Raw genomic sequence first — 27,425 nt, forward strand, 5'->3', positions numbered from 1 at the left:
ATACAGATAGGAGGACACCATTACACATACAATCCAGCCTGTCACACATAAGGCCCACTAATCCCGCTTCTGTCACCATTGGCACACACGTCAGCCGGCGCACACCATGTACACCACACAAGACTTTTCCCCCCTGATGACACGATGCTTGCACACACATCTCCATGCATCCTTCCCACATGCATCATGCCCAAGGTGTACTCACCTGTTGGTCTGGAGGCCCATACAGCAGTCCGTACTGGGGTAGGACCCCATCCACCAAACGCTCCAACTCCTCTGAAGTGAAGGCAGGGGCCCTTTCCACAGTCACACGGGCCATGGTAGGTTCCAGACACAGGTCACAGCAGCACACGCAGTGTAAGTCTTCTCCTGTTGAAAGGTCAGGAAAAAAGTGAGGAATCAGATTAAACAAATGGCGGTCAAGTCCGTGGCGGTGAACACCGTCACTGCTGGCGCAGATCCCCATTAGCCACTGTACTCCATAGAGCCCCATATTATCCAATGAGGAATTGCAGTGTGGTGCAAGACCACCTTCCGCCACAACGCCCAACGTCGGCGGAGTTATCTCCCTTCCTCCTGTCCCTACTTACAGGACAGGCGGTCGCCATTTCATGGTGGCAGACAACGGTCATATAAACCTTAAATGCATCACAGCCTAGATTAACACATACCTCGCCATTCCCACTGTACCTTCACATAAATGCACTATGTACACTAAGGTGGTGGTTCCATTGCTCAAATTGTGACAGTCTACTCACTCTTGTGTCCCTTAGATACCTACCACTGCAGATAAATAGGAGGAGGAGACATACACCCGTGTACAGACCCCTTGTGGACTTGGCTACACTGGAGGGCGGGCACATTATACTCACCTATAGACTGGACACGGCCACAATCACAGAGCTGTGTGCCCAATTGGAGCCTGACCTGATATCTGCTTTCCCTCATCCGACTGGGATCCCCCCTCTTGTTCAAGTGCTATCAGTGCTCCATTTCCTGGCAACTGGTTCTTTCCAAGTGACACAGGGCTTGGCAGCAGGAATGTCACAGCCAATGCTCTCAATTGTGCTGGCAAGAGTTTTGTCTGCCCTGGTGAAACACATGTGCAGCTACATAGCGTTCCTTCAGGTGGAAGATCTGGCCAGTGTGAAGGTCGGATTCTATGCAATCGGACATATACCCAATATTGTTGGGGCCATTGATGAGACACATGTTGCGTTAGTTCCCCCGCCAGAATGAACAGGTGTTCCAGATTCAGAAGAGTTTCCACTCACTGAATGTGCAAATGGTGTGCATGGCGGACCAGTACATCTCCCACATCAATGCTAAGTATCCTGGGTCGGTGCATGACGCCTTTGTTCTGAGGAAAAGCAGCATCCCAAATGTGATGGCCCAACTAGAGAGGCTCAGGGTGTGGCTAATAGGTGAGCCATGGTCCCCACCCACTGTATGTTAGTGTATGCCTTCAAGTGTCATCCCCAAATCATTGTGTGTGGCTAAATGTTGTCCCTCAATACTTGCAGGTGACTCTGGCTACCCAAACCTAACGTGGCTACTGACCCCTGTGAGGAAGGCCAGAACAGGGACTGAGGAACGTTATAATGAGGCATGTGGGCGAACCAGAAGGATCATAGAGAGGACCTGCGGCCTCCTGAAGGCCAGGTTCAGGTGCCTCCATCTGACAGGTGGATCCCTGTGCTACTCACCCAGGAAGGTCTGCCAGATAATAGTGGCATGCTGCATGTTGCACAACCTGGCCCTCAGACAGCATGTACCGTTTCTGCAGGAGGAGGAGACTAGAGATGCCCCTGTGGCAGCAATGGACCCTGAGGACAGTGAGGATGAGGAGACAGAGGATGAGGATGAGGACAAGAGAACATCAGTTATACTTCAATATTTCCAATGACACACATGTGAGACAGTGCAACTGACCATTCCTCTGACTATTGATGTTTTCTGTGTGGCTGGAGCATGATGGCATTAACTTCCATTGCATCTCAACTTACTGTCACATATGGCTTGTCATTTTACAGATGTTGATGAGATCACAACTGTGTACTGATGTGGTGAGTATAGACAGCTATGGGTCATTATTTCAATGCTCTCACAGTTTTCAGAGCATTTGCACTAGATGTGACTGTTTCCATAAAGGCACATTTTCAACACATAAAATACTAGTAGTCAAGTTGTGTTCAAGGGTGTTTATTGTAGTGCAATGAAATTAAGGGACAAGTGCAATGAATGGGGTGATGGTGGAGGAAAGTCCAGGGTATTGTTCCAGTCTGTTTGTAGCACAGGTGCAGTGCCCAAGGGGCCATTGGAAGGGGAGCAAAGGCAGTTCACAATGGACAAGGTGACAGTGTGGAACACAAGGGAGACAATCAGTAGAGTCTCATTTCCTGGCGGTGGTCTTGGCAAGTGTCTCTGGCTTTTGTCTGGGTCGCTGGGAATGTTTACGTGGTGGTTCACCTTCTGCAGGGGGCTGGGTGCTGGTGGCCTGTGGGCCCTGTGGCGGGGCCTCCTGCCCACTAGCTGCAGCAGAAGTGGAGGGCTGTTCAATGGACTGGCTAGTGGTAGGGGCCCGCTGCTGTGCTGTTGCTTCCCTCATAATGTTGGCCATGTCTGTCAGTACCCCTGCTATGGAGATCAAGGTGGTGTTGATGGCCTGCAAGTCCTCCCTGATCCCCTGATACTGTTCCTCCTGCAGCCGCCTGTTCTCCTGTACGTTGTCAAGGATCTGGTCATTGTGTGGGAATGTTGGTGGGCTCCCAGGATCTCTGTGAGGGCCTGTCCTCCCCCTGCCGCACAGCGGTGCTCCCAGTGTCCCTGTTGGCCTGTGCCTCTGAACGGTGTGCCCACTGCCACTGACCCAGGTCCCTGGTTGTCTTAGGTATGAGGTATGGCCTGGGGTCTCTGTACAGGTGGGCACACTGCTGATTGACGTGTCCTGGGGACAGAGGTGTGGGTACGCTGGGTGGGTGCTGTGGTGTTGGATACTGATGGGGGAGGCTCTGTGGTGGACTGTGAGTGGGCATGGGTGACTGACTGTCCAGGGATCCATGATGGGCCAGGTTGTTGGTCCAGATCCTGAAGTCCAGAGTTACTGTCATCACTGGGGGCATCTTCTGTTGGGGGACTGGATAGTCGTGGCACCTCCTCTCCGCTGACATTGGCTGGGGCACCTGTGGGGATGTAAGTGATGTATTATGCTATTATGCTTCATTTCAGTGACATATTGTACATCCCTGGCTTCCCCTCTATCGTTGCTGTTGCCCTGCCACCTTTGTTTGTGTATGGTAATGTATTGTGTGATTGTTAGTTTCCCTATGCTGTGCATGCTTTAGTGATTGGAGTTCATGCAGGGCTTGAAGGGCTGTCCATGCATTGGTAGGGCATGCAGGGCCAAGCATTGGGGTTAGTCATATGTGTAGGTGCAGAGTTTGGGATGGAGTGGAGCAATGGGAGTGAGGGGGTGTGATGGCATGCAGGTATGGGGGTAAATAGTGGTAAATGTTGACTTACCAATGTCCAGTCCTCTGGCTACTCCAGTGAGTCCCTCAGGATGAAGTAGTGCCAAGACTTGCTCCTCTCATGCTGTGAACTGTAGGGGAGGTGGTGGGGGTCCACCGCCAGTCCTCTGTATGGCGAGCTGGTGCCTTGCTGCCATGGAATGTACCTTCCCCTGTAGGTCGTTACACCTCTGCCTGATGTCGTCCCTTGTTCTTGGATGCTGTCCCACAGCGTTCAACCTGTCCACGATTCTCCGCCATAGCTCTAACTTTCTGGCATTGGATATCTGCTGTACCTGTGCTCCAAACAGCTGTGGCTCTACCCTGACTATTTCCTCCACCATGACCCTTAACTTCTCATCAGTGACACGGGGGTGCCTTTGTGGGGACATGGGTGTTGTGGTGTGTGTTGGTGATAGTGTGTTGAGTAATACGATGGGGTGTGTGAGGTGGGGTGCGTGAAGGATGTATGGGTGTATGTGGTGTGTGTGTCTAGTTGTCTCTTTGCTGTTCGTGTCAATCTCCTGGCAGTAATTGTTGTTTGTAAAGGGTTGTGGGTGATGTGGTTGTGTGTTTTATAGTGCTATTGGTGTGTGTGGTGTGTGCATGAGTGTCAGGTGTGTATTTTTAGTATTGGCCAATGTAGTGTTGTTTTGTAAGTGGGTGTCCATTCAGGGCATGGCGGTATGTAACTCCAATGGTTTACCGCCATAGAATGTCCACCGTGACGATTCGTGGGTCATAATGCGGTGGGCATTGTTCTGTTGGCGTAACGGTATGGGTGTTTGCACCGCCACTCTAACACTTACCTTTGGGCTGGCGATTTGTGTATGTGGCTGTATTCTGTCAGATTGGTGTGTGTGTGTCATAATATGGCGAACGGATATTCACCACCGTGGCAGTATGTTGGCGGCCGTCACCGTGGCGGTAAGTGGGATTTACCGCCAATGTCATAATGAGGGCCAATATTTCTTTCCATTAACATACTAATTTGTCTGCACATCCATTGGTTATTAAGAACATCTCACTTAAGCAGAGCTTAACATAGATAATTTCACGCACACAATGAACCTCTATAAGCAGCAAGTCCTACATGAGCAAAATCTCAGAATCTTTCACACACAGTCTCAAATGTGCAGAGCCGCCCTTGCACAGAGATTCACTTGTGCAGCTTTTATCCCAGATACAGAGTCTAGCATAAGTACAGTCTGATTCCTGCCTATACATTGGTGCACACACACATGTGCACAAGTCAGAACTGAAAAGGATCATACATCTCACAGATTGTGACTCTTAACAGCAGTGGGTTACCTGGTCAGAGACTCTCAAGAGGAAGAGACTCTTACTCATGAAGAGAAAAATGTTGGTAGTCTTACATGGAAAGCCTCAACATGCTGTCATACTGGCTGAAAGTCCTACACACACAAAGGGCCTGATTCTAACTTTGGAGGACGGTGTTAAACCGTCCCAAAAGTGGCGGATATACCACCTACCGTATTACGAGTTCCATAGGATATAATGGACTCGTAATACGGTAGGTGGTATATCCGCCACTTTTGGGACGGTTTAACACCGTCCTCCAAAGTTAGAATCAGGCCCAAAGTGTTTGACACACACCGAACGTCTCACAGCGAGAGAAAGTGTCAGACCAGCAAAGAGTGTGACATAGGCAAACTCTTTTATTGAAACAATAGCATATTAGCCATATATCATACCGATCACAGAGTCGGTTAGGGTAAATCAAGACACCTTTTGAGAATTTTATCCATTTCTTCATCAGGTAAAACTCTTCTGCTTTTGTGGGAATTTAAGTGTTGACATGCGTCTTGTTGAAGGCCCTCTCTTCTATGACCCCTTATCAACAGCAATCCAATTGGACTTAACGGGGACTGATTTCAGAACCACCATGCTGGCTTTGATTGTTCTCCTCTTGATGCAGGTAATGCACTACTGCGTTGCATCACGAGACCCACCTGACTCCACTGAAGAGCAGCATACCAGCTGCAACATGCTTCATCAAAGATCACATGCATGCAGCATAACAACAACTCTCAGAGCGCACTACAGCCCCTCAATAGCTGCCCATGACACTTGGAGGAACTGCTAATTAGTCTACAAAGTGCTCATCTCTTGCACCCCTCAGAGGATTAGAATTGTGGTATTTAATCTGGACATGAATTAGACCCGGCACCATGCATACTTCTGGAATGATCCTGAATGTGGAACACCTTCCCAGTGCGTGTTCCATTCCTGAGAAGGAAAACCCATCGCTGTAAGTAACGCCTCTTCACTGTGTACCCATCTGAGTGCTAGACAACCAGAGAAATGTTACCTCCCCTAACCCGTCCCCTACTCACAATTCGGCCACTTCAGTGGCCGGAGCAATTCTCATAATACGAGCTATGTACACCCCTCCAGTCACACACAATGAACACTGTAACACATTAGTATGTAGGTATGGTGTACACTATCACTAGTAAAGACAGGCAGAGAAAACACGAGCAACACTTTTGCCCCAGAAAGCAGAGTGTGAGACGATAAGACCACATCTGTCCTTAGGGTCCATCAGCAGGTCCTTCCTACTTCCTTCCTGTTCTTACTGCTTACCAGGCTTGTCTCTCGTTTTCTCTTGCTCCAGAAAGCGGCCCACAAAGGCATGGCTGTGTCCAGGAACAATTAACAAATACCTCCCTCCTCCTGCAAAGTGCACTCCTTCGAACTGGTCCAACACAATACATCGCAATGCACCAAGTGCAGCTCCCCGACACTCGCCTGTAAAGAAGATATATGACATCACAGGTAGCAGATACATTAAAAAGTGTGTAGCTAATAAGTGAAGTCGAAGTAGAAATAATAAAATGTTATTCATACGTTTGTAAACTGGGAGAAGTATCAGTGTATGAAAACAAGGGGAAGGGAACCTTCGTCTTCAAGCAAAGGGATCTTTTAGAAGGCGTCATGGTTTTGAAGAGTCTCCATGTGTGCTGATGGGGGGGATGGAATGATTCTCTTGAGGGATGCAGGCAGACTGCTTAAACTAAGAAACTAAACTTCAGTTCCATTAAACATGTGCTCCGGAAGTGATTAACAAGGCGCAATAAAAACTGTTGCATCAACTCCTAGAACCTGAAAGCATACCACAGAGCCGTCTCATACCAAACACATTTTTACCAACAAGCCGCTGTCCTAGACAGTGACTCAAAGACAGGAGACAGGAAGTTTAGGAGGAGCAAAAACACATGTTGAATTTACAGGTTATGTCCGATGACGTGCACCCGGATCAATTAAATGGTTCTGCAGTACTTGGGTCTAAGTTTCATGAGGAGAGCAAATATTTACAAATGAGATCGATTTAAGTAGTCTTAGTTGGGTTGTTAGGGTTATTGTTTAGTATCTGCTTAGAGATAAGCAGAAAAGGAAGGACAGTTTACTCAGTAATTACGGAATTATTTTTAATGGATGGAGGTCTAGTCAGTGATTGGGAGGTGAACGAGCTGATTAAGTACGTCAGTTACCCGTATGGAAAGATAGCCTTCTCCGTTGTGAATTTTTAAATTAGACCATCTCTTCTTACATTGTCTGTGGATGCTTGATATTTAGATAAACGTAAACAATAAACGGGAAGGACAATGTATGTTCTGTTCTGTTGTGTTATTGGCAATTGTCAAGGGTTCAGACTGCCATAAGTATGGTATAGCAGTCCTGAGTTAAGTTTCAAAATGGTTCTGACTCTTCCTTCACAGCCTAGAGCCTGAATCCATTTGTGATGCGTGTTCTCTCCGTTCTCAGATGTGTATGTTACTATTTTAGGTGAATACTCACTTTCCTATGACTTGAGGGGTGAATATTCTTGGTATTTGACTGGTGGAATTGGGTGGGGGCTGTACAAAATTCCTTACATGTTTTTATAGAATGGATAGCATGCCTTTGCACAAAAGGGCATGTTGTGTGTGTGTATTATTTACAACATTTTGGTGCAGGGCAGCACCGCAAGGCTTCTTGCTGCACTGCCCTGCATCAAAAGAAAAGGGAGGAATGGGCTCTATCTCTGAGGTACGGTGCATTCCTGTCCTCTTTCACTGCTCTGGTACACAATTAGGTGCCATGCGCCAATGGAGGCACGAGGGTGTCTGTGTAGTAGGAATTATTATTTTTTTGTGCAGAGGGGACACCTGCCTGCACAAAAACAATCAATGGAGGTGTTTTCATCATTCTATGTGTGTTGCAGAATGCAGCATACGTAGAAAGAAGAAAAAACAAGGAGAATAAAGTTATTTCTCCTTGTTATGCCTCCCCTGGGGAGGGGTAGGCTTTTCACGCATTCCCAGGTTTACAAATCTTTGTAAATCTGGTAATGCATCAAAATCCATGGGTGTTACATGGAAACACTCTCCGCAACACCGAAGGAAAGCATCTTTGACCTAGAGTAAGGCAACACAGTGACTTGAGCTGCATTGCCTTCATTCATGTCTACAAGGCCATGAAATGCCACGCTAAATGGCTTTGTAGATACGGTCTGCAGCTTGTGCTGCATCACTAAAAGTAACACACTGGCGGTGCAAGCCACTTATAAATGTTCCCCTGTGTGTGTTTTCCACTTTTTCCTACTGTGTGTGGTTGTGTGCATGTCTATACGTTTAAGGCAGCTGGTGGTAACTAGCGTGTTTATGCACTTGCTGAAGACTTGTGATAGAAGCATGATTCCATGTGCTTGTAACAAAAAGCAAAACTTTGAAACCAGGAATTGGGACCGAAGGTACTGGTGAAACACAAAGCACTCAACACCATCTCTCCAATACCGTCAAAACACTCTTTAAAAAATATCAAGTAATCACAGCAATTTCTTTGGAAAATCGCACAAATATGCTATTATGAACTAGACTGTTAAGTAAGCCTCAAACTTTCCGAAGGAAGACAGGACATTTGCAAAGCTGATTCACTGCGAAAGGTTTTTGCGGAAGATTCAACCAAAGTTTTTCTTCCACAAAATACTGTTAGTCTTTTTTGTCGCCTGCATTATAATACACTTAAATAAGTTTGTTAACGCGTCCGTCTATGTTAATCTATACACATCAGGACTCGTTTTAGGCCAATGAATCTTTGGACCCAGTGGTGAGACACCGTAGGACGAGATAACTGATCAAAACACCTATCAATATGTCAATAACATTGTCAATATTTTACACCAAAATATATCTCGCTTTAGGCATTAATAAACATTCGGCGCAACCATGACCTTTCAGTCATGAATAACCACACCTTAATGAGGTTTTATGAGTTTTATTCCCTATTGATTACAATCTAGTAGCAAAGGCATCAATCTCAAGGTCAAGAAGCATATAAGCACAATTACAAGATGACAACCACAGTAAGCTTTCAATAGTGCAGTAATCAGAAGCATAGATAATCAGATGAGTATAACCAGATCACAATACATCGAATGTTCTAAGATACAAGTTCAGCATAGCATCATGTCAGTCACGTCAGTTTGTCAGACAAAATGAATACCTCGTCTAACCTCTAATTAGCATTAGCATGTTGGGCGACATGCAAAACAATTTTGAACACCAATTTGGAAAACATCTAACTAAGGTCTCTAATCAAAAACATACAGCAGTTGGTACCTAGAAAGAAAAGGCAAATATACGAATTTTCATTAGCAACATTATAATTACCCTCCTCTGATTAGGTCAGCATTCAGGATTAGTCTTCGTCTTCAGGACATCAGTTAGATCGCCGTCAGTCTATCTAAGTTAAAAGGCAAAGACACTCTCCTCATAAGGAGAAAAGTGTAGGGGCAGTCTAATGGGCAAGGATGGTTTTCTCTAAGTCTCAGGTCACCAAATAGAGTGACAGAGTTTCGAGATGCAATCGATATCATTCCCTACCTAATGCTCATTGTTTCCTGTGTCATGGGTTTTTATCCCTTTTTCGTGATTCATTCCCCAAAAATTCTATTGGTCAGTCAATACACCCTACCATTGTCAACCTATCAAATTATACATTAAGTAATGCATTTTGTCATTTTGGATAATTTATCATGTTCTAATTGGTCATCATAATTGACGTATTTTCGTAGGTGGCTCATCCGGGGTTACTTCATTGTCTTTGCACGTATCAGGTCAAAAGTTCTCTTCTTCTCGCTCCATCGTCCTTGGAAGTGTCCAATAATGTTTCGAAGCGCATAACTCTATCCTAAAAGCTGCTAGCATGCGGATGAGAAAATGTGGTCCTGTTGCAAACTATTGAAAGGAAAAGAACAATCGCTGGGTCATGGCCTTTTGCGAGTCAGCATACTGAAGAAACGGAAAAATACAGTTTAATATGAGAGCTACACAGCTTTGCTTGACTCTTGCTAACTTAAGATATACGAGTTCTAATGAAGGCAGTGTTATGCGTTTAAATGTGCACAGTTTTAGCAATTTATGAATGAATATTTCTTATAGTTAACATTAGTTTACACACACATAAAATCCTTTATGTTAATTAATATATTTCAATGAATATTTTATTTGATGCATTATTGTTAATCATAAGCATTTCACGTCTATAATATGTAATATAAAGCTACGCTCTCTCAGTCCCTCCTCTGATGACGCTCGTCATCACAAATTCTTTAGTCTTAATTTTTCACCTTGCGCATAATACGCGTTTCAACATCTTTTCCTTTATGTGAACTTTCCCATATTTCATTGAACATTTTCTCTCTTTCACTTTCTTCATTTCTCTTGGTTCTTTTAGTCCAATTTCTTTTCACTTTGTCATTAATTTTGCATATTCCCCAAAATCCCAATAAACAAATCAGAACAATTAATAATCCCATCATAATTTTTGCAAGTACCCCATTCCAAATGTTGGTAAACCAGCTTCCCACTCGGGCAATTCCTTTTCCAAATTTTTCCCAAACACCAGGTTCTTTTAGATCCTTCAAATCTATACTATCTCTAGTCAGGTTAGTAAGCATGTTTCTAATTTTCTGACTGTTATCAGGTATATATGAGCAGCAATGACGTTCATTAAGCATTTTGCACACACCTCCACTCTTTGCTAAAAGAATGTCTAAAGCAAGCCGGTTTTGAAGAGTCATAGCTCTTTCTGCAGCAAGTTCAGTATCCATTAGGAGTATGGCTCCTGTAAAATTTGTCAGCATGTTGTCCACAATAGTAGACAACTTTTGAATTTTCATAGAATTTAGGATAACCCCCACTGAAGGGATTATAGCTCCAAATATGTCACCAATGACAGCCGCCACTGATTCTCGTTTTTGTCTGGCATGTTGTAATTCAGACGTTTTAGGTAGTTGTTTTAAGTCATCAATCTGGTAAATCTTTGGGAATACTATTCCCAAATAACATGTCCCATACCACCCCTTAGGAAGACGGTAATATGCATTTAACCCACAGATGTAATAGATTCCAGGAATCGCTGGGTCTTGTCCATTTAACATAAAGGTCCATTTGCTCTGAAACAGAAACACATGCCTACATTCACTCGTTCCCACAAACAAATTATCTTGATCAGATTTTGGTCAATATATACAGAGTGTACCTACGTGTAATGCATCTATAGCTAACTTGCCTTGTGTTTTAATTGCAGTATAAGCGTAATCATTTGCATAGGTGCGTTTTTCTAAACCTTTTTCTAATCTTTCTTTTAATGCTTTGCGTCTATCATCTGTATGATCTAAAACGCTTTTCTCCACAGGAGACAGTAAGCATGTTAAATTGTTGCGATGTGCATAAGCAGTTCCAAATGTTAGTGTTGGCTCAAAGAATCATCTAACTAATTTTATATCATGCTCTTTAGCTAGCTTATTTAAGAATTCAATAACAGGCACAAAAGAAAACACAACATCTAAATTTGAATAAAAATATTGCACATGCTCTTGATCATAAAACCTTGTTAGTAGCAAGCTACAGCTGATCCCATACGTAAGAGGGGGGCTATGATAAATAACTCCCTCCTGCACAGATGAAGGAATTTTAGTACATACATAACAGTCTTTCGCATCCATAGTTTCCACGTACTCATTTAGTAAGCGATAGAAAACATTAGTAGAAAGTTCCCCTTTTGTATTAGTTCCCTCATTCAGATGTCTTGCGTCTTGCTCAAATTTCTCCCATGGTGATAGTTTATTAGTTGTAGTAGTAGTCTCAGGTTTTAAAGTTGCATTAATAGTTTCACTCTCCCTCCATGGCATTCCAACAATCACTCCCACAATCATTATTGCACATACGACACCTATTATAAGTCCTAACCAACCACACACTTTACTTCCTTTGTTACTATAAGCCATGTTTGTATAGAATCAGAATAGCAGATCAACAATCAACTCTGAGTAGCAAACTCTTTCTGCGTAATTTACAGCGTTTTCACTCACTCCAGGACCCTTTTTCGTCAATTCAGGTTAGCAGCTTGTCATAATCAGGTTTCTATAAGTCAAATTCAGGTTTAATGTCACTTTCCTGTAGTTTTTTTTTTTTCTTAAGACTCTTTATTATTATTTTTCAGCTTTCACAATTTCAATCTTTATCTCAGCTTTCTTGTTGTATATTCTTCAGGTACCGTAGTACTGGCCTGGTATTTCTCGATCAAAACAGAACGCTAAGAATTCTTGTTGCCAATCAGAGGTTGTAGCATATGCCCATTCAGGACCTGTATATCTTCTGTTTGCTATTCTCTTTCTTTTTAATTTTCGTTCTCCTTACTTTTCTCCTTCACTCAGATCGTCTGCTCGTGAGGTATCGCTTTCCTCTATTATTGTTTCGTTTGCTATTTCTCTTATTCTAAAGTGTGATTTGTCTGGCCAATTGTCACCTCTGTTCGTCTTACTTCGGCGTTTCCCTTCAGTACTTTGGACAGCACCCTCCTCTGGTGATATGGTGTTTTCTCCTGATAGGCTTGGGATTTGTTCGGGAGATTCTGATTCGTTCTGATTCAAATTTACCACTTCTCCGTCTCTTTCTCCTTCTTGTTCGACACTGTATTCAGACTCTGAATTGTAATCGTCTGCTTCTGGGAGAACCTCTCCTTGTCTTTGTTCTCCTGCTGCCTCCACTGAGATTGGCACTCTGTCACCTCTCTCGAACTCACTGATAGTTTGAGGGACACGGCTGTTCTCAGCGGGCTCTCCTGCAGTCTCAGATCTTTCTTGACTGGTCTCTGACTCTGAGACTTCTCCTCTTGAAGTTGCTGTACCGGAATTTTCAAGTTCCTCTTCAACAGGACACGTTACCCTTTTTGTATGGCTGGCATGTATCCAGTTGGGAACCCCGGCACACTTTACAGCAGTAGTTGTTGTTAGTATTACTTGATATGGCCCTTTCCAACGCGGCTCAAGACACGATTTCCTCACGTGTTTCTTGACAACCACCCAATCTCCAGCTTGCAGAGAGTGTCCTGGTTCGCCGATTGGTGGTAACGTGTTAGCTTCCACCTGGGGAGAGAAAGAGCGAATCACGTGAGCCAAACTTTTGCAGTAATCCAACACCATATCATCTGTAATATTCACTAGTGCGTTTGCAGGTACTGCTGGTAACCTCATTGCTCTGCCCATGAGGATTTCATGTGGGGACAATCCTGTTTTCTTATCTGGCGTGTTTCTCATAGACATCAGCACTAGAGGTAATGCATCTGGCCACTTCATGTTTGTTGCTGCACACATTTTTGCTATTCTTGATTTCAGAGTACCATTCATCTGCTCGACTAGTCCTGAGGCTTCAGGGCGATAGCTACAATGCAGCTTTTGTTCAATGTTGAGTGCGGCACACAGAAGTTTAATCACCTCATTGTTGAAGTGTCTTCCCCTATCTGATTCTATAGAAACCGGAAACCAGAACCTGGGTATTAATTCTCTGAGTAGTAGTTTTGCAACCGTAAGACTGTCATTCCTACGTGTGGGATATGCCTCAATCCAATGACTAAAAACACACACAATCACCAACACGTACCTCAAACCTCCGCAAACAGGCATTTCAATGAAATCCATTTGTATCTTATTAAATGGACCACCAGCTCTTCCAATGTGGCTCAAAGTTACCACGGTTCCTTTTCCAGCGTTCATCTGTTGACAAATGACGCACCTGTGACAAGTAATTTCTGCGGCATGTCTGAATTCTGGATTGAACCAATCGATCTTAAAGGATCTGATCATGGCATCTCTTCCTAAATGTGCCTGCCCATGGTCGGGCAAATTGCGACAGAAGACTGTTTGGTAAAACCAGTTTTCCCTCTCCTGACACCCAAATATCATCTGCTCTTTGTACACACTGCATTTTTCAGGAACGTTTTTCTTCTCTACCAACGTGGCTTTGTAATGTTTTTAATTCGTCTAAGGTATCAACCACTTGTAATGCTAGGCTTAAGGTTGTGTCATTCTCAGGTTGTGGCAACAGTTCCCACTGCTCCTTAAAAGATATACAGTTTAATGCACAAAATCTGGCAACTTGGTCTGCATAACCATTCCCCATTGACACAAAGTCTTGTGATCTGGTGTGAGCACTGCACTTCACCACAGCAATTTCAAGAGGCAACTGAATTGCATGTAACAAATCTCTTATTTGTTCTCCATTTTTCACTGGTGAACCAGAGGATGTCATAAACCCTCTCTGTAACCAGAGTTGACCAAAATCGTGTACAATTCCAAATCCGTATCTGCTGTCTGTATAGATTGTGACTTTCAGATTTACAGCAGCATGGCAGGCTTTTGTGAGAGCTATTAATTCTGCCACCTGTGCAGAAAACACTTTCTCGAGCCAGGAGGCTTCGACTATGCCAGATATGGTACATACTGCATAACCAGCTCTCAAGGTTCCTGTTGAATCTCTTAAGCAGGACCCATCAACGAACATAATGCAATCGTTTTCCTTTAACTGGGTATCCTGTATATCTGAGCGAGGTTTGGTACTAAGCTCAGTCACCTCCAGACAATCATGCTCAAACTCTTCCCCATCTTTTATTTCTGTATTCTCATTGGGAAGTAGAGTTGCCGGGTTCAGCATAGTGCACCTTTTCAACGTAACATTGGGTGACCCCAGAATAATTGTCTCATATTTGGTAAGTCGTGCATTTGTCATATGTTGTGTCTTAGTTCGTGTCAGCAGAATTTCAACAGAATGTGGAACCAAAACTGTCAGAGGGTATCCCATGACTATGCCTTCACATTGTGAAAGGCTTTGACCAACTGCTGCGACTGCTCGCAAAGAACCCGGTAAGGCTGCTGCGACAGGGTCCAAAGTAGCTGAAAAATATGCTACAGGGCGATTTGCATCTCCATGGACCTGTGTTAAAACAGACAAAGAACAAGCATCACGTTCATGACAGAACAACAGAAATGGTTTCTCATAATCAGGCATTCCTAATGCTGGAGCCCTGCACATGCATTCCTTCAGCTCTAAAAATGACTCAAGCTCTTCTTTTGTTAATGTGATTGTGTATGGTTCATCCTTAACTTCTTTTCCTGTCAGTTTTATTAATGGTTTTGAAATAATCGAGAAGTTGGGTATCCACTGGCGACAGTAGCCCACCATTCCCAAGAACATCCTGACATCTCTCTTTGTTGTCAGAGGATTCATTTGTAAAACAGCTGTTATTCTCTCTTTTGATATTCTTCGGGACCCTTTTTCAATCAGATGCCCCAAATACTTCACTTCTTTTTGACAGTACTGCAGCTTTTTAGGTGACACCTTATGTCCGTTTTTCCCTAATTGATTCAATAATGCAATGGTATCATATTTGCAGCTGTCTCTGGTTTTGGATGCAATCAACAAATCATCAATGTACTGTATAAGAGTCGAATTGTAAGGTAGCACGAGAGGTTCCAGATCCTTCTTCAATATCTGATTGAAGATGGATGGTGACTCAGAAAACCCCTGAGGAATTCTGCACCAACTGTATACCTTATCCAGGAATTTGAAACTGAACAAAAACTGTCTGTCTTCGTGAAGTGGTATCGAGAAAAACACTTGTGATAGGTCTACTACGGTAAACCATTCAGCATCACAAGGAACCTGGAACATTATTACCGCTGGGTTGGGAACCACAGGGCAGCATTTTATCACAATTTCATTTATTTTTCTCAAATCCTGCACAATTCGAACTTTCCCACAGGGTTTTCTCAAACCCATAATAGGAGAGTTACATGGACTGCTCAGGACCTCTTTCAGAACTCCCTGTCTGAGAAAATCCGCAATTATCTGTGTCACTTCAATAAGGACATCCTGAGTCATGTGATATTGTGGTACTTGTGGGAACACTGCATCCTGCTTTATTTGCACTTTGACTGGACCTACTCCCTTGATAAATCCAACTTCCTTTCCAGTCAAATCCCATACTTTCTCTGTTACCGATCCTTGCAGGTCAGCAGGTAGATCGATCAGGGTAAACACTGGGAATAAAGTAATTAGAGAGTAATCTTCATTCATCTCTCCTCCTTCTTCTATGAGTTGACCCTCATCTGCCTCATCATCACTGTTTGTCTGCACCTCTATTCCACCATTGGAACAGGTAATTGAACATTTGGTTTTACACAATAAGTCTCTTCCTAACAAGGATACTGGGCTTGAATCACATACAACAAATCTATGCAGGCCCTGGAAATTTCCGATTTCAACCTGCACTGGGTCAGTGATTGGATTAGTCAGGTACTGGTTAGCCACACCAACCACTCGTATGGTGCGCCCCGAGAGAGGTAATCTTGGTACCTCTGCACTGCGAACCGTAGAGCGTGTAGCTCCCGTATCAACTAAAAATGAGACCTTATAGCCCATTACTTTTCCCTCCACATATGGGCCTCTCTGGTCTACCTCTAGGGATGCTGCGAGTCTGCACTCTTCGCTGTATGAGCTGTCATCTGACCAATCCTCATTCATATCATTTTCACCTCGTAATGGGAATTGTTGTACAGTGTTGTTTTGATTTGTTACCTGACCTGTGACCTGCTGAGGAAGCGTCACCTGTTGCTGTCCCATCGGAGCTAGGGGTAACTGCATTTTCTGTCTAGGCACCATAGGGATCTGCTGTTGTATTGGTTGTACTGGCACTGTTTGGAAACGCGGCATTTGCATTTGCTGCATGGGTTGCACCCCTGACATTTGCACCAAATTATTTTGATAGTTCTGATTCTGGTGTCTCATTCTTGGACCTCATGAATTTTGTAGTGTACCGGCATTAACACTCTGCTGAACCGTACCATCCTGCATTATATTCGGACAATCCCGTTTCCAATGTCCCACACCCCCGCACGCATGACATGGTGACATCTTTTTCACTCCTTGACCATCATTTTGAATAACAACATTATTCATGTCCGAACCACGGTTCACGAACCCTCGACCTCTACCTCTCGGCTGTGCCTGAAACACACCATTCAATTGCGGTTGTTGCTGTATCATTTGCTGAACACCATTTCCCTGTATTCCAGCCTGTGCAGCCCTTATCTGCATCACCATCACTTTCTCCTTCAACTTTTTCTGCTTCAACTCAATTTCGTCACTACAGTATTTCGCATACTGTAATACTTCATCAATCGGTTTAGCTTGCCAACAAATCAAATGATTTTTAATCATTTGGCTGACTTCCGGTCTCAGCCCTTCGACGAATCTGAACACAAGATGATTCATGTCCTTCGGTTCAATTGTTTCAGTACCACTGTAATGTTTGAATGCCTTCAACAACCTTTCATAATATGCATGTATTGACTCTTTAACCTCTTGAGAGGTCCGGTGGATTTTCTGCCAATCAGTCACCTTCGGCGACACCTTTTGTTTCAAAAACTCAATTACTTTATGATAATATTTCATCACCTCTTCAGAAGGTGCTCCAGTCACTTTATCCCTTGCTGGTTCCTTTGTGGGCCAATCTACCCCTCTCTTGCACTCAAGGCACAAGTCTGGCGGAACAATAATCTCAAACAATGTATTTAAATCTTCCCAGAGACATTTTGCAAGCTTCACTAATCTATCTGTCTGTTGATACCACTCGATCGGTTTTTCCCTTAACCTAGGATAGTCATTCGTAAAAGACAAAATGTCTCCCCTGGACCAAGGCACATGCACCAAAACACCACCAGCTGTTTCTCTCAGAGGTAGGATTTTTACCGTATCTAAATTAGGTGTGACTGTTGTTTCATTAGATCCCGAACTATCTCTCTTTCCCTTATCTCTTTTCTTCATCCATCGGCCTTCCCATTTCTCTAGTGCTCCCCAAATTTGTGCGCTTTGCAGCAACTCTTTCAAATGTGTCTTCATGCCTGCGGATCTCATGTGTTCGAAATCTTTTGTGTCAAAATCTAACCTATAACTTCGTTTCAAATGTTTCGTGTTTCCAATGTCGATATTGTATTTGTCTGCCAAATTCGTTAATTTCTGGTGTACTTTGCCTACCTCTTTGGTAATTTTAGGGCATAAGTACCTTAATTCTGCCTCAGTATAAGATTCCAACCTATTTACTCCCATTGTTCCATCCACCAATTCAGCAGCTTCTGCTCCTAGTCGTACTAGATTCAGGTATTCATTTTGTTTTTCTTTTTCAGGTTCGATTGTAGTCGCTGTAGTCTTTTGTGATGTGCAAGTTTTCTCTAACCACTCATTTAACTGTTGTACTGTAAAACCATGCAGTGAAATGTTCCCTGCATGTATCATTGGAGTGTATGAGGTATTTGTACTCATAGTTTGGGGAGTCAGGACTCCCAACCCTGCTTGTCGTAATTGCCTCAAGAGGTGCCCCTATTACACTGAGGTCCATTAAGGGTCTTGATTGTTCGCAAACCTGTTCTCCCTGGGCCATTATTTGTGGAGTTCTAATAGGCCCTCCTCTTATCATTTCATGAGTCATAACTCCCTGTTCACACGTCCTTGTTTTCTCCTGTGCATATAACGGCACCGGGGTACCAACCGTAATGGGTAGTGATATAGCGGCAGGTGTCTGGCCTGCTCCTAAGCTTCTTGGGGCTTCAACACCATAAGTTTGCTCTAATAATCCTGGTGCAGGTTCTTTCAAAGGACCCGCTACTGGGTTGTACCCAGGTATCAGTTGTGGCGGTTGTGACACTAACTGTGGAGTTGACTCAATCTGTATTAACCTTGGCTTTGTATATATCGGGTCTGGCGGCACCACCAAGTTCGTAGTAGTCTCGAGTACTGGAACATCGGGGTAAATTCTTTTTATCTGTGGTGGAGGCCGTAACTGTATCGGCGAGTCTGGTGCAGTGGGTACACTGACACCATTCTGTATCAAAGCTGTATCGCTAGTCTGCACTGTATCAGTAACACCCTTCTCCTTCGTCTGCTTCCCAGGACCCAAGCTAGTACTTGGAGCACTGTCGTTCACCGCGTATGGTGGCGGACGATCATGTAACAATCTATCCATAAACGCCTCATCATCTGAATCATCCTCCTCTTCCCAGGATCTTTTATTATCTTTATGTTTGCCTGATTCTTTGTCAGTTTTGCAGGAAGCTTTCTTTCCCTGTGTCTCCTCTCCCTGAGTTATTGCCGGAAACAGCTTCAACCCATCCACTATTCCTCGTCTCCACATTTTGTTCTCATTATCCCACCTAGCCTCTGCATAGGATTTTTCTGCCCTTGTCAATCTTCTGTGAAATCTTTCTTGTCTATGTTTAAGAGCCATCAGGTCCCAAATTGCCAAAGCCTCATATTGTGCTGGTCGAGGAGGTGGTTTCTGCGTACTTAACATCCACCTCAGATTTTCTAACACCTTTTGATTGAACGTTCCATGTTCCGGAAACGCTAGACACCCCTCTTTCTCGGTTAATTTGCGCCATTGTTTTATCCATAAACATGGTGCAACACCCTTTTCCTCCATAACCGTGTAAGCTGGTGTACCCTCAGGTGGTGTAGGTTCCCCATCAGTTGCAACAATATACACATCTCCTTTCAAAGCGCTTTTAAATGCCTTAACAAAATTCATTTTATTTGATATTTAATCAGAAAACGGCTTAGTTCCCAGGACACTCTTCACCTACCCTTTGCTCAACCTATTGTCTCTCACGGACGGCAGCCAATCCGTGCGTGACCCCTCTCGGCATCTGACCTATCTCAGCGCGGCACCACTGACGTCACACTCACACACACTGTAGCTGACAAAGTCTTGCGGCTTGTCCACACCTCGCTAACTCCTTACAGCTCATACAAACTAATGCAAATTATTGCTAGCACTTAAATGACAACACAAATCTGCCGATTTTACTACAGGAAGGGTAACACATTCGCTTCAGAACTTTACAGAGATTTCACTTGAAGCCTCGGCCGCTACTCTCTCCTTCTCAGTTCCCTCATACGCAAGCAGAATTCGACCTGCAAATCCTACTCTCGACTTGTCAATGACTCCTTCTAGTGCACTTTAGAACTTGTCAAATCTCCATCGAAGGTTACACACACATGCATCATAACTCGAAACTCGATTTGTCAACCACGCCCGATTGACCTACTAAACTGCACAGATTACAACATAAACCATTTTAACATCATACTCCGGAGTCTTAGACCTCAATAGGTCCGTATACAACAACCAACCACGTGGATAATTTTGAGCAACAAGCGCTGCATTCACATGAAGTACGCCGACTTCCCTACTCTCATACTGTGGAGTACGCCCACTCCTTCTAAACAACACTTAATTTGGCCTAATCGCACTCAAATATTCACAATCACCTGCAAAGTGCATAAGATTTAATAAGCGCAAAAGACCCTAACCACACATACTATGGCGCCGAGAACATTCCCAACTCATTTATGCAGGCTCCGAGATCCCGGGAAAGCCATGGCGAATCTAGCAACTCATCATCTTTCCAAATTGCATTATTACAATAAAACAAATTAAACAATGAAACTCCGTCCTAGGGCCCCCAAGGGCCAAACCGTACTCTGCTACCAGAACTGTTAACGCGTCCGTCTATGTTAATCTATACACATCAGGACTCGTTTTAGGCCAATGAATCTTTGGACCCAGTGGTGAGACACCGTAGGACGAGATAACTGATCAAAACACCAATCAATATGTCAATAACATTGTCAATATTTAACACCAAAATATATCTCGCTTTAGGCATTAATAAACATTTGGCGCAACCATGACCTTTCAGTCATGAATAACCACACCTTAATGAGGTTTTATGAGTTTTATTCCCTATTGATTACAATCTAGTAGCAAAGGCATCAATCTCAAGGTCAAGAAGCATATAAGCACAATTACAAGATGACAACCACAGTAAGCTTTCAATAGTGCAGTAATCAGAAGCATAGATAATCAGATGAGTATAACCAGATCACAATACATCGAATGTTCTAAGATACAAGTTCAGCATAGCATCATGTCAGTCACGTCAGTTTGTCAGACAAAATGAATACCTCGTCTAACCTCTAATTAGCATTAGCATGTTGGGCGTCATGCAAAACAATTTTGAACACCAATTTGGAAAACATCTAACTAAGGTCTCTAATCAAAAACATACAGCAGTTGGTACCAAGAAAGAAAAGGCAAATAAACAAATTTTCATTAGCAACATTATAATTACCCTCCTCTGATTAGGTCACCATTCAGGATTAGTCTTCGTCTTCAGGACATCAGTTAGATCGCCGTCAGTCTATCTAAGTTAAAAGGCAAAGACACTCTCCTCATAAGGAGAAAAGTGTAGGGGCAGTCTAATGGGCAAGGATGGTTTTCTCTAAGTCTCAAGTCACCAAATAGAGTGACAGAGTTTCGAGATGCAATCGATATCATTCCCTACCTAATGCTCATTGTTTCCTGTGTCATGGGTTTTTATCCCTTTTTGGTGATTCATTCCCCCAAAATTCTATTGGTCTGTCAATACACCCTACCATTGTCAACCTATCAAATTATACATTAAGTAATGCATTTTGTCATTTTGGATAATTTATCATGTTCTAATTGGTCATCATAATTGACGTATTTTCGTAGGTGGCTCATCCGGGGTTACTTCATTGTCTTTGCACGTATCAGGTCAAAAGTTCTCTTCTTCTCGCTCCATCGTCCTTGGAAGTGTCCAATAATGTTTCGAAGCGCATAACTCTATCCTAAAAGCTGCTAGCATGCGGATGAGAAAATGTGGTCCTGTTGCAAACTATTGAAAGGAAAAGAACAATCGCTGGGTCATGGCCTTTTGCGAGTCAGCATACTGAAGAAACTGAAAAATACAGTTTAATATGAGAGCTACACAGCTTTGCTTGACTCTTGCTAACTTAAGATATACGAAATCTAATGAAGGCAGTGTTATGCGTTTAAATGTGCACAGTTTTAGCAATTTATGAATGATTATTTCTTATAGGTAACATTAGTTTACACACACATAAAATCCTTTATGTTAATTAATATATTTCAATGAATATTTTATTTGATGCAGTATTGTTAATCATAAGCATTTCACGTCTGTAATATGTAATATAAAGCTACGCTCTCTCAAGTTTACAACGTTTGAAACATTTAAGAAAGCCTATCAGGGGAGGTAAGCAGTGCAATGACAATAACTTGCTTTTACCGAGCGATTTATAACACAGCAGCTGCCCCCTGTCCTGGAAATAATAAATGTTAGTGTTACATCATGGAGGTCCCTTGTGACCCCTGGCCCTAGAGGTGGCAAAATCAGTACCTGCGCTATAGGTGTAGCTCGTCCTAAAAGAAGTCGGTTGGGGATCCACTTACCTGGTTTTCTGTCAATTATAACAGAAATAATGAATAATGTTATTCACTATTTGTGTAATAAAAAATAGGGTAACATTTTCTGGAATGTGACCATATCTGGCAGCTGAGGAAAGTAAAAATTGCTTTCAAATGTATGTGGTATGTGTACTTGTGGATGAGAGTGTGTTTATGTGAGAGAAAATGTGTGAATGTGTGTGTGTAAGCACGTGTGTTAGTCACAGTAAAGGTCAAATGGCATGTGATGTCACTTCTGTTAACCCTGGTACCTTGGTGAATTGATGCCCACGGTTTCCCTGTTCAAAATGTATAGACAGCCGAAGAATAACATTCTAGAATAGACTGTGCCAGCAAACACATGGTAGAAATAACACACAGATGTCAGCAATTAGCACTCAGCTCTCTGGACCTTTTTGCCAACAAGTGTGTTGGTTTCAAAAGAGTTCTATGTTCTGTATAATCCATTGGGTGTCAGTGACTTCAAGGATGAGGTGTAAATAAATAACCATTAAACGCATATGCATCAATGGACGGTCGTTTCACTTTCTTTTATGGAATTTATAAAGTGTTTTTGTCAAAACGCTAAGCATAATTTTTCAACATGGATCAAAAATATAGTTTAAAATGGAATAAAGCAGCATCACAAGAACTGTAGAGGGAGATAGAAGATGTTTCTTAAGAAGAGAGGAAGAGACAGAATGAAGGCATATATTGAAGAATATTCAGTGTTCGGCAGCAAGCCGGGAGAAAGATGAATGCCGGGTTCAGGAACGATGGCGGCGGGCTAAGGAAATGCAAATTAAAGAGAGAAGGGAACGTTCCAGGGGGAGATGAAACATACAGAGGGGCAAGTCTATAAATGCACTTGCACTTGAAGATGATACAAAGAAAACAAAGCAGTAAGGCACTGCAGCGATTTGCTCTGCGTTGTCTTACCCCTAGGTTTGTTGAGCCACGCTGAGCCATGCAATGTGGCCTTCTGTGGCTTCATAAATCAAATTTACCATATCACACATGTACCATGTTGCGTGGTGCACACGCAATGCAACCCCGGTCATAAATATGCCCCTGAGTTTCCACCTTAGAGGGGTTTGGCTGAATATAGTGTGAGTATATCCATTGTTGGAGCACAGTTAAGAATTTTTAAATAGTACTGTAAAGGAGGAGGAGTACACAGCAAAGTGAAACTGAATGAATGTGCATGGCAATTCGCACATTATTTTTCTCAATGTACATCACAGATTACTCGATTTTGGCCCCAAAACGAGGTTAAGAAACATCATCTAAAGCTCACGAAGGAGTCTCTCAGGGAGAGAGAAGCTTCAGATATTCCAGAAGGAGCTTCTACAACAAGCATTCTTACAAAATAGGTTTCTTTGCTTACTATTTCTTTTCTCCATAATATTGACAAAACAGAGATGAGGACTGTCCTTGCCTATGGCAAGGCGACAGACTGAAAATTTATGAATGATGACCAAGTATTGCTGGATGGTTTTCAGGAAGCTTCAAATTTTGGTACTAATGTAGGCATCAGCTAGGGCCAGGGAGGAAGGAACTCATTCTAAGAACGCATCAAAACATTGTCATTTATTATGCTTCCACTTTTTATTTTTTACATCTACAGCTTCATTTTGGTCACCATGATGCTTAGATCTCTCCAATTATGCTTTTCCATATATTCTACACTAAAACACGGCTTTAACATATAAATAATACATTTTAAGTTTAATGTTGATTGCTTGTTTGTACATCCTTTGCGGAAAAGTTTTTCAGTTACCCACTAAAAAAAATGCATTCCTAGCACTCTCCAACAGTATTATATGGTTCCCCATATGAATATTCTCCATGTCAGTTGGGGGAGATGTGTTTTCCACAAGCATTTTCCTTGTAAAGCTAGTAAGCTGGTACAAACCTTTGATTGCTGGGGGACCACGGAGAATACACCGAGCCATGGTTACAAAGACGCCTGTAAAAATGTTTTAAGGGCACATCATAAACACAATTTAGTTAGGTACAACAAGGTCCAAATAGAAACTCTGCTTAGTCCCAGCTAGTTATGGCAAGAGCAGAAAGCAGTTCCCCAGAACAATGCATGTTAAGTTTAAGCAGTACCAAACTGCACTACAGTGAAGAACATTACACAATAACCGCCAATATAAATTCAGGAAAAGTAATAAGCAAAAAGACACAAAAATTATCAAACACATACCAAGGAAATTAGTCCTTTGGATCTTTTTTGTTAGTGCAAAAAGAATCAAGATACAGCAAAGTACAACTAAAAGTGAACATTAGCAGTGGACCATAACCTATTGCGAATTCAGGCTGATCATGATGAAGCATCATCATGTCTGTGTTCATGTAAAAGCTGTAACATGCAAAGCAAAAGGTGACAGAGTTAGGCAGTGGGTCGACATCCTGGCGCTCCCTAAAGGGAGCCGCTGCAGTCCATGTCCAAGATCCCTGGACTTCTGTCTTACCCCACTGGAAGAAAACAAGAACAGCCATGCAAACCATAACTCACACACAAAGTGCAAAGCTTATGAACTCATAATATTTTTGCCAGTGGTACCACCCAGATTAGATTCAGGGGGAACGTGGCACTGGCTAGCGTGCAGTCATGGATCAGCACTGAAGGAGTTCTTATAATATTTCACCAAGGAACCTTGTGACAAAGCCTCGTACTCTGACAAGTTCCATGCTGAAACAGCAGTGGTAGAAATAACGCACAATTTAAAGAAAACAGCAACTTTTTGAGGTTTAACGTTTTTATCTCATCGAAAACTGAAGTGCCTGCCACAGTGGTTGTCTGCTGCTTCCGTGGTATCCCAATAAAGGAGATCCTTTAGATGCACTATGCCTGGATGTTCAGCTGGATGAAGTATAACAATCAACCTCCCCCGAGCTGAGCCATGCTGGAAACATCTCTTGGCCATCTCTGGCATTATTTATCTGTCATTATTTAGGCATAACAGCTGAGTTGCGGATCAGTGTTTCATCTGAGTTATTGCAGGAAAAGAAAGTGAGGACTAGCAACAAAAACAAGTACATGACACTCTTTCAGATTTATTCTTATCTATGGAAGGGCCAAAAAAATTAACCAGATGCACACAAACAACAATAGGATGAGGTTGACTAGATACTGCTAGCAATCTTGCTTGGGGGAAAGCTTGCTTTTCTTAAGAAATATAGAAACAGTTTTTTCACTATCTACAAACATCCACGTGGGGGAGATCAGCGATTAAGAGCCAAATAAACCCGAAAGATCACACTAAAACCAGAGTTAAATCACCCCTCAGTAAACAGGCATCTACACCAGCACACAAGGGGGCAATTAGAGGAAGGAGTAAAACCTTTAAAAAAATTCATGAGTTACTCTATCACTCAAATACTTTTTCAAGATAGTGGCACATAAAAATGTGGCTCTACAATATGGATCCACTCAAACAAGCCTGGTAACATCTCAGGTAAGAGCGGAGGATAAACCTACCCCCAGAAATACAGGTTCTACATACATGAACATTCAGGCATATCCGAATACACCAAGTGAACCTGAGCTCTAAAAACAACAACACTATGGGGGCTATATTAATAGATATTTTGGTGCTGATACTTTATTTAGCCAAGGTGTTCCAGTACAGAATAGTTTGGAGTGCTTGCAGGGCTGGTAGAAGGACCTATAGATAAGGAAGAGAGTTTTGGGCAATCAAGTCAAGTGGGTAACTTAACAAAAGGACTCCATTTAACTTCTGTTGTGGGCTCACTTGAGCATTTACTCCTGGACCTTCCCTCTGAGATTCAGACAATAACTGAGATCTCAGAATCAAATGAGAAAGATATCCAGGGGGTTTACCAAGCTTTGGAAGCCAGATTGGATGATTTCGCTCAGAGTACATTTGAGATACAAAAGAGATAAAATGGAAAGAAACAGGAAACTCCTGTTGAGCTTGCTAACATACACCACTAAAGAGCAGATCTTAGGACTTGTGCTTAAAGCCAAAACTCTAGCAACAAATAACTGCACATATGCTATTAGATGAGACATATGGAGGCTCACAGAGGAGCAGCAGTGAGAACTAGGACAGATAATGGGTGAGCTACAGACCTTAGATGCAAAAGTGCAGTTAATATTTTCAGCCGTGCTCAGGGTAATGTGGAAAAAGGAGATGGACAATATGCGAAAATAGAGTACATAGATGAGCTCATCAAGAAAATGCATAGTTCGATTTAAAGGGGGGAATAAGCTAACTTACCATTAATTGACCATTAAAAGGGGAACAGTAGGAGAGGGAAGGGGGACTGAGTTAATTAAATTAACATAATCACCCCTTTGTAGGTTAGGTTTCCTCTGCCTCTGGTTTTGTTTCACTCAAGGTTTCTTCCACAACCATCTAAAATGTACTTAAACATTTCTCGTGAGGGCTCCAAATAGGCAAACCGAAATATGTCACAAAGGTTGGAGTGGTTGAGGGTTGTGCTCCAGGTAGGGGGTTTGGGTGAAGCAATTAAGGAAAATCAGAGTGGTAGCACATCCAGTTTGGTGCATTATGGGAAATGAATTCTGTTTGTAATCATGAATGAATTGAAGGAGGAGTAAAAACGTATTTAAACACTAGTGGGCGTGTGTCCTGTAATTACCGGCATCTGAAGAAGGCACTTCGCCAAAACATGTCATGCTGGGGTGAGGAAGTGGAATCCAAGAGTGCCCCTGGCTCTGTAGTGGAGCGGCTTGGTTTGGACATTAATTACGTGCAGTGCTGCTTTCACGAAGGAGGCACCCACCTGATAGAGTTTGGTAACAATGAGCAGCATTTGGGTGAAGGTACTTTTGTTTGCTACCTGAACCGCCATTGTCCCCTTTTCAAACACATGCCTGCTGCAGAGACAGGACATGACTTACATGAAGTGCCGCAGATTACAATTAATTGGCATTTCCAGGCTGTGTGAGGAGTCTCAGGGGTGAGATGTGGCAAGGTGAAATGGATCATTAGAACTACTGATACAGGGGCACACACACGTTTTGAAATTTGAGTAAGAGAGAGATGGAGGCTGGGAATGCACTTGCCACTACAGTACAGCTAAGTGCCCAAGATCAAAATGTTCTTGGTATTACAATCCACTGAGAGAAAATATGATTGGGACTGTGTAAAAACAATTAAGAAAAGTCAGAGTGGTAGCATATCCAGCTTGGTGCATTATCGGAAATGAAGTCTGTTTGTAATCATGAATGAATTGAAGGAAGAG

The sequence above is a fragment of the Pleurodeles waltl genome, chromosome 7 (genome assembly GCF_031143425.1).
Source record: "Pleurodeles waltl isolate 20211129_DDA chromosome 7, aPleWal1.hap1.20221129, whole genome shotgun sequence".
Taxonomy (NCBI): Eukaryota; Metazoa; Chordata; class Amphibia; order Caudata; family Salamandridae; genus Pleurodeles; species Pleurodeles waltl.